Source organism: Triticum dicoccoides, chromosome 3B (genome assembly GCF_002162155.2).
Source record: "Triticum dicoccoides isolate Atlit2015 ecotype Zavitan chromosome 3B, WEW_v2.0, whole genome shotgun sequence".
NCBI lineage: Eukaryota > Viridiplantae > Streptophyta > Magnoliopsida > Poales > Poaceae > Triticum > Triticum dicoccoides.
Window position 1 is genome coordinate 708,537,863 of NC_041385.1, and position 9,089 is coordinate 708,546,951.

Sequence of the window (9,089 nt, forward strand, 5' to 3'; positions counted from 1 at the left end):
ATATAACCCATAAGCAATACAAGTGACATTATCTTGATAGATAATGATAATCTCCACATGATTTCACATGTGGCCAATCATTCTATGAAGCCATCCATATTTTCTGATGCTTCAAATGAAATAGAATGATCACTAGAAGGACTTGTTTAGAGTCTATTCCGAATACTTCCTTCAAAGTACTCTTCCAGCAAACCCAGTCTTTGATATGACATTGTGGGATCAGATAATTAGCCACTATCAAATATATCAAACTATGGTCCCATCTTGATTTTTCGAATGAAATTTATCAAGACCCTTCGTGCCCTGGATATATCCCAGGATATTCCTTACACAAACCTTATACCTTTTAGGGAATTGCACTCTCAATAAATTGCCAAAAACTATAGTGTCAGAACTGACACATTTTGCAAGATATATGAGTGCTTCGATGGTATTTAGATATGGCAATTATGTTCCTCTATCACTTCACCATCTCCCCTATGTCTCAAGGATCTATATCCCATATTAGGTATAACATGACCATATGTGTCTTTGGTATAATATATCCATATTGAACTTCTCCAATACTTTCGATATATGAAGACTGATATCTTAGGGGGATATGCTCAAGTCATAAGCTTAGCATAATTTGGTTTAACCCAAATATCCGTCTTAACATGATTGTGTGTATTTCATGTCTTATATAGACTTTGATGACAAGATCATCGACATCACAAATTAAGGTGATGTAAAATCCAACCTAGGATTTCTTCATGAATACACGTCAACAATTATTAGTATGAGAGTAATCCTTGTCAAGGAATAACTCCCTTAGTCGGTTGCACCACACAATTCTCCGACTACTTCAAGTCATAGAATGACTTCAGAAGTTCCACACATGCATGTTGCGATTTACCTTTGGATTCAGAATATTAAGTCATTCAATGACTTCAATATATACATCCAAACTAATTGACCCATGGGAGTATGTAGACATTACATACATCAACCGTATGGATCTATACTGCCATTAACATTCAGTATCGAAACATAATTCCGCTCATACCAAGAAGGTATGCTACATCGTAACCAATGTCTGGTCTCTGCGAAAAACCCTTGTGCTACAAGCCTCGCTTTCTCACCATCTCATTTATTTTTGTTTCCAAACAAAAATTCACTTTTCTTCCCTCTGGAAGATACTTATGAGGAGCAGGTTTTATAATGGTAAATACCTCTCTTTGATGAGAGAGTGCCACTCTTCCTTAATTGCTTCCTTTCATTTGAACCAATATAAGTGCAACAACACTCTCCCTGGATTTGGTTCAGGGCCCAAAAGGATTCTAGCAATTCTCGAGAAGAATTTTATGTCGACATATGTAGACTTTCTCATATATGATTCTCATGAATCAATATCATCGTGGAATTCTTATTATGCCTCTTCACTCCTTGTGATTTCCCACAACAACGGAGTCAAGGTGTTTCGATGTCCCAACACCTAAAATGTGTGCACATATGTGTTGGACTTTGGATGCCGCGCATCCCTTAGGTGTCATTCAACCCGAGGTTGAATCATATTTACTGATCGAGGAGTCAATCTCCCATGTTTCCGCTGAAACATATGAGAACTTAATCTCATGCGACCAGAATTCTCCCCCTCTTGCTCTCATCTAGGTAAAGGAGTGGTTTATTAGGTACCTCCACTCGTTCTGGTACTTGACCATAGTGACACCTTTGCCATCAGTAAATATACTTGGCAGATTATTTGCAATATGCTGCAAATTTCTCATAACCTGAACATGCAGTTCAGATTCTTAAGTACGTGGACAAAATGTCTATGACATTTCTTATCCATTTCCTGGCATTCTTTGTGGTACACATCTCCCCCTAATGCCATAAAATGTTCTTATTGCAAAAGCAATCAGCGTATGGGCTGCAAATAACTCCTTTGCTAGGGTTAAGATATTTCGCGGATTAACGAACATACCACAGTTATTCCTCACATAGATCCCAACCATACGTGAAGGCCCATGATGTACGCTGGGGTGGTGATATCGGTATACAACCGAATTACCGCAGATGGGAAATACTTCACTTATTTCCACGTACAAACTGCAAGGGGGTGCAGTATCATTCGATCTCATTTAGACCAAATATGCGGAATGTGAGACCGCATGTTACCATCAACGAAATGTTGGTAAATCACAATTCTGCAACATTGACTATGCAATATTGAATCTCTCTCATAAGAGATCCAGCCAAACCATTCTGGTTATGTACCATATACTGAATATAACCATTGAATGCTCGTGAATCAAGTTCAACGACATTTCTATTCCAACGGAATTATCTCACTTGAGGATAATTTTCTCTAAATTCGTCAATTTGAGCAATTAATTCAGTAAACACATGGTTTTGTGTGACTGATACACATCTAAGACCATCTTCTAGATGCGTCTATGAACACCATGAAGTACCAACATAACCCAGATAATGGTTGAATAGTCCAAGCATATTCTTGAATGCAATCAAGAGTATTGGCTGGCTCATTTAAAATTTTAAGGTGAGAGTGCCTTAAAATTAATTCCCCAATGTCACATGCAGTGCACAAAACAATCTGATGATTGTTGGGAATATTACAACTTGTCAAGTTGTAGCCAACAAAATTGTCAATAATTTCTATAATCGTCCAATATCATAATGACAAAGGAGGAAAAATTATTATATATGCAACAAGATTGAGTATAAACTAATTCATACACTCAATTATCTCAACTATCATGTCCGAGGGACAAGATGTTGCAATTTATACTATATGTAGTAGTACAATTATAGGCCAATGATATTTAAGGATAACTAGGAGACTACACGAGATCTCCAACATATCTTTGGAATATCATTCCACAAGCATATCATCAATATAGAGGAGTCTATTCTCCTTCTATCATGCCAGAATGTTCTCTGGTTGTTTCCTTTTGAAGTAGAACTTCAAACTTATCCCATTAAAATCATTTGCCTCCAGTGAGCCGGTGGTATGATTCAACCCAATACTTGACCGATTGGTAATCATTAATACGACATTTCGTAAAACCACCATTTTAACAAACTTGGAAGTTGTCATTATGATCATTTAAATTAAATGATGCATTCCCTTTTGAGATATACACTCAATTTCTGCTTGTTATTTTTTTTCTCTTCACTTTACATTCAACTCCTCGTGGTTCGCTAACCACTATTGCTTAGTACTAAGAGTATTAGCGTGAATTTCAGGCATTGCAACCTGAAACAAAGATGGTATTTCTGTTTACCATCCTAGGAGAATGTAAAGTGCAGTAAGGACTTATAGTCAGATATGTATCTGAAGCCTCCTTATCACATAATCTCAACTTAGTGTCGATTTACAGACAGCAGAATAATAAGCCTCAACAGACTTGAAGTCCTTAATACGAATGAATAATCATTCGTGTGATGCTTATAACAATATATCTCGCCTCAATGAGGCCTTAGAGGGAAAATGGATATTCATTATCCATTACATACTCAGTTTAAAAACCGAGTCATTGCGATGTCACATAAATGCAAATATGCACATTTTAGCTATTTATAAATAGCCATGACATTCTCTGCAGGTGGAGTCTTTATGGCCACAAGGCCATGGGTCGACAAGATCACTATGTCCACGACCCATGTCAAATAATTATTCCCACCTAATGTCATCGCATCGCATTACCTATCGAAAAGGTCAGCCATATGATGCATGAAATACTCATGCATTAATTTACCTTCAGTAAATTAAGTAGGGTGAAAATGCTATGGCTAAGCATAATCATGGTCACGGTGATTCTTAGTGATTCATAGGGCAAGCCTTCCAGAAGAACACCACAATGTGGTGTAGATCTTCAAATTAAAGGTTGTCACCTCAAAAGGGACAAGCCTTTAATTTTCTTAAAACACATAGAGGTGGCCGACCACCTAGTGGTGCCTCACTCTTATGGCCAGTTCCCATTGATCATAGCCCCCCACAACCATATGTTATTTATAACACATGAAGGTAGTCACCAAAAAAATGGCATAAACCTCTCAGCTGTGCATGAAACTTAATTATAGCTATGATGGCGTCTCATAAGTTGTGTATGCATGAAAGGTAATCACCAAAATATGCAAGTGTTTTGCATAATTCTCTTCATAGAATAATTGCAGCATAGTCACCAATGCCTTGGATTCATCTCCTGATGGAGTATGTGACACTGTAGTCACAACTAATGACAAATGCTGTGAAATTGACAAATATTTGGAAAAATATCATGAAGGTATGCACCAGCGGTGTAGGCCTCATAATTGCTATGTCATAAATTTTGTGCTTTCACTTTTGCTTCGAACAAATGGAGTAATCACTACTAAGTAGTGTAGACCTCACTCTTATGGAGCATCTCACAACCTTATGTTAATTGAAAACACATTGAAGGCAATCACGACATAGTGTGGTGTAGACCTCGTAGTTGTGAACGAAATTAATTCGTTGCCATAATGCAATCCATAAGTTGTGTGCAAAATTGAAGGTGGTCATTATGTCAAAATGACATAATATAGACCTCACAATAACATTGCATAATCTGCAATTAAGCAGTGAGTACCATTTGTCGATTCCTTGTGACAAATGTAAATTTGACATAGTCAGGCAGCGGTGTCATACACTTCACTACCTCATGTTTCCAAATTTGCAAGCAAATTCCATATTCTATGTGAATAATGGAACCAACATATTGCTTTGCAACAGTATTACTTATGTAATACAAATAAATGCAGAAGTATAGACATACTTGTACAACATATATGAGGACTTTGGGGGTCTCAAATGGTCATTTACATGATGCAAAATGATGCATAATCAATTATTATGCAATTTAGCAAGGCCCGATGGTCTATCATGTATATTTGCTCTGAAGCCTGGGGCATAAAACGCAAATAACAATAACCTTACGGTTAAAGTGCTGAAAATAGTAAGCCAGAGGCTAAACTACAAAGTCCCATGATCTTGATGGCTCATTTGTAATTTTGAATAAGCCCGAGGCTTAGCAGCAAATTGGGATAAGCTTCAGGACTAACCTCATGACGCCTTATGCCACCACAATTCGTCCGGCGCGCGCGTCCGACGACGCTACATCACGCGCTGGGCGGGTAGCAATCTTCGTCGTGATTATGAGGCGCATCAACGTCATGATCTTTTCTCCTCCTTAGAATCGATGGATTCCAATGTTTGAGTTCCTTCTTGTTTTCTCCTTCTGTACGTGCTCACATGAAAGTAAATCTTGTGAGTGCATAGATTTACAGGAGAAAATTAATTGGAAGATCACTGGTTAAGCAATCTATTGACTAATCCTAATCTGTTGTAGAAGCACCGCGTCAAATTGATCCGCATCAGCCATCAGAGGCCTTCGTTTGCCTAATGCAAATGCAATACGACGACTCCGGCCGCCGCGAGCATATGTAACTGCCGGTTGGACGGAGTTTCCTCTTAGTGGAAAGCCGAAAACTAAGCAATTCTGCAGGAAAACCCAAGATTCTCCGTATTCCTTAATCACAAGAAGACAAACGAAATCAACATTCCCATGATTAATCTCATGTACGGATGCATGCATGCTCCATGGTGTTGCCGCTGCATGTCCTTGCGTAGTCAACCATGCCATCGCGTGCTTTTGCTGTCCTAGGGCCACGGCCGCTCAAAGTCAATAGTCGCGGATGATGCCGGAAGCTGCTGCCGGAAAGTCTCGGGCACGAGCGCCCGCTCCGCGTTCGGTTCTCTTCTTGTAGCAACGGCTTGGTTGAAATCGATCCTGCATCTGCATGCGATTGCATGTGCGTACGGGAGAAATCAATTGATTGATCACAAGAAGACAAAACAAAATCATCGTCATGTATTGGAAACCGCTTGATTGATTAATTCCCTTCTACACGCGAACTCGTTGTGAACTGGCTAAATGCCGATCAAATCGCCATGGCTTCGTGCCGCACAACACTGAGTGCGGCATCAAAAATGCATCTCGCGCTGGATGGAATCGCTCTTCCTGTGATCCGCGCCGTCGTTGCTTGAGAGGGTCGTGGCGTGTGTAACCACCGTTGGCTTGGCCAGATTGGTCTCAGTAGAGGCTAAGTGCTGATAACGTATTGTAGAGTGAAAGTAAAAGAGATACATGAAGAGTCCAAATAATCCACTAGTTTCATTGCAATGTGGGAGACCCACTTATATACATGGTGAAGGGGTGTGTTGGGGAGACACCTCTTCCCCAACAGACACCTACTGGGAGGCATCCCTCCCATACAATTGATCACATGTTTTTATTTCTCAACATCACGGAAAAGAGCAACATTGACCGATGTTGAACATGTATACATGTACGTAGGTCTGGGTCCTGTATGCAGTACCTGTAGTATCTGTCTCCCTCTGTATGTACGTGTATCTTAGGAGACAAGATACCGGTCGCACCCCTTGTACCTATGTATATGTGCCTAGTGCACGATGTATCTCCCTGCTTCCGCTAACCCTAGCCGCCGCCTCGGGCCGCCGCCGCCGCCGCCGCAATCTCCCGCCGCCGCCCCAAGCCGCTGCCGCCGCCTCTCCTCCCGCGCGCCCTCCCTCCTCCGCGCGCCTCCTCCCCACGCCGCGCCACCTCACCCGGCCGCGCCGCCTGCCTCCCGCCGCCGCGCCGCTTCTCTGCAGCCGCGCCGCCGCCTCTCCACCACCCCGCCGCCATGTCGTCCAACGCATCCACCTACTCCAACCCTTTCGCCCTCGACCCCGCCGAGATCTGCGACATCAACGTCCACGCACGCGTCCCCGTCATCCTCGACGCCTCTAACTCCACGTACTTCGCATGGAAGACGTACTTCACGCTGCTCTTCCGCGAGAACAATCTTGTGGACCACGTGGATGGCACCATGGACTCCCGCGCCATGGTGGATGACGCCGAGTGGACCGCGATCGACGCCACGATCATCCGGTGGTTCTTCACCACCATCTCCAAGGACTTGTTCCACACGGTCGTGAGCGCCGGCGACGACGCCCACACCCTGTGGGTCAAGCTGAACGGCCTCTTCACCGACAACAAGCTTCAGCCCGCATTTTTTTGCAGCAGGAATTTTTTGACTGTCACCAGGATGAACACTCCATTGATGACTACTGCCGCCACCTGAAGACATTGGCGGACGAGCTCCGCGACATTGGAGCCAAGGTGGACGATGACCTCCTCCTCAGCACGCTCACCGCCGGCCTCAACGAGGACTTCGGCAACGCCGCCTCCAACCTCACCTTGATGCCGGAGCCCTCCTTCCCCAAGTTTGTGGCGTACTTGAGGTTGGAGGAGCGCCGGATGAAGGGAGTCAAGAAGCGCGTGCAGCACCATGCCCTCGCCACCGGCACCTCACGCGGCGCCCCTCCACCGGCCGCCCCACCCGCGCCGCGCCAGCAGCCACTGCCCCCCGCGCCTCTGGGGTACTTCCCCCTCCCCCCGCGCCTCCCGCCCCTCCCGCTCCCCCCCTAGCAGCAGGGTGGCGGGCGTCGCGGCAACCGTCGCGGGGGTGGCCGCAAGCAGCAACAGGCGCCGTGGGGGGGAGGGGGCTCGTCAGCAGCAGCAGCAGGTGACTCCTCCATGGACGTACGGCACTAACCCATGGACAAGCGTCGTCCACGCATACTCCATGCCGGTCCCTCGGGCTCCGGCTCCGGGCATCCTTGGGCCCTGACCGGCGGGTCACCAGGCCCTCTTCGCTGCACAGAACGCCGCTCCTTACAGCGGCTATGGTGCCGCCCTCCCGCCAGCGCCCGCCTACGGGTCCGCGCCGGCCTATGGCGCCGCCGCCGCGCCGGCTTATGGGGCCGCGCCCACCTATGGCTCCGCCACCACTCCGGCCTTTGGGGCTGCTCCCGCGCCGGCCTACGGAGGGTCCTACTCTCCTCAGGTGCCACCGCCGTGGGACCCGGCCTTGCTCGCCGCACTGCACTCCGCCCCGTCACCAAGCTTCTATGGTGGCGGTGGTGACTGGTACATGGACTCGGGCGCCACTGCTCACATGACTGCTCATCCCGGTAACCTCACGTCTGCCACTCCCGTTCATACTCCCACCCGTATCACCGTTGGTAACGGTTCCTCTCTACCCATTACTCATGTTGGTTGTCGTGGTTCTAAGTCTGGCAGTAGTGTAGGGGGGTACTAAAGGAGAGGCAAGATCCTAGCTATGGAGTAGTTGTACACGCAATAGTTTTACGAGTTCAGGCCCTTCTCGGAGGAAGTAATAGCCCTACGTCTCGGTGCCCGGAGGCGGTCGACTGGATTATATGCGTGTGAGTTACAGGGGTGCGAACCCTTTACACTGAGGAGGGGGGTGGCTTATATAGAGTTCGCCAGACCCCTCCAGTGCTCAGTTATTCAGGGTTTAAAGTACATTAAGACAGGGGGTTACTGGTAACGCCCACATAAAGTGCTATGAAGACCATTAAGGCTACTTAATGACAGACCGTTTCTCGCAGAGTGACTTGAGATCTCTGGCCGTCGAGTGATTAGCTTCATGGTCGAGTGATTAGCTTCATGGTCGAGTGTTCTCGAGTTTGTCGAGTGGAATACCTCTAGGTCGACTGACAGGTGGTTTCTTCTAGAGATGTCCTTGGGTAGGGTAGTTTAGACAGGTCCATGACCCTACACTAGGTACATAGCTCCATCATTAGCCCCCGAATGGATCGAGGTTTGAGTGGGGAAGGAGTTGAGAATTCTTCCGACCCATTTCTTGTGCTATAAGTATGTCTTGTCTTGGATCAATGAACTTTAGGTGACGGCGTCAACTTCTTTTTCAGTCGCCTTGATTCATTCTTTATATTTTTCGAGTGAAGTTTTCGCTTGGAGAGATCCAAGTGATAGAGCGGAGGATATCTTCCGCCTGACGAGTTGTTCTGCAACCCGCGGATTTCATGGGATTCGAATTTTGGGAAGCGCGCGGGACGGGGCAAGACCGCAGCAATCGGACGGGATAAGGCAGGGAGGCCTCGATCTCCGCGCCACCTTTTTTGCTACATATCGCGCGCGCGACTGTTGCGGGATTTGACAGGATCGCCCGGGCCTACA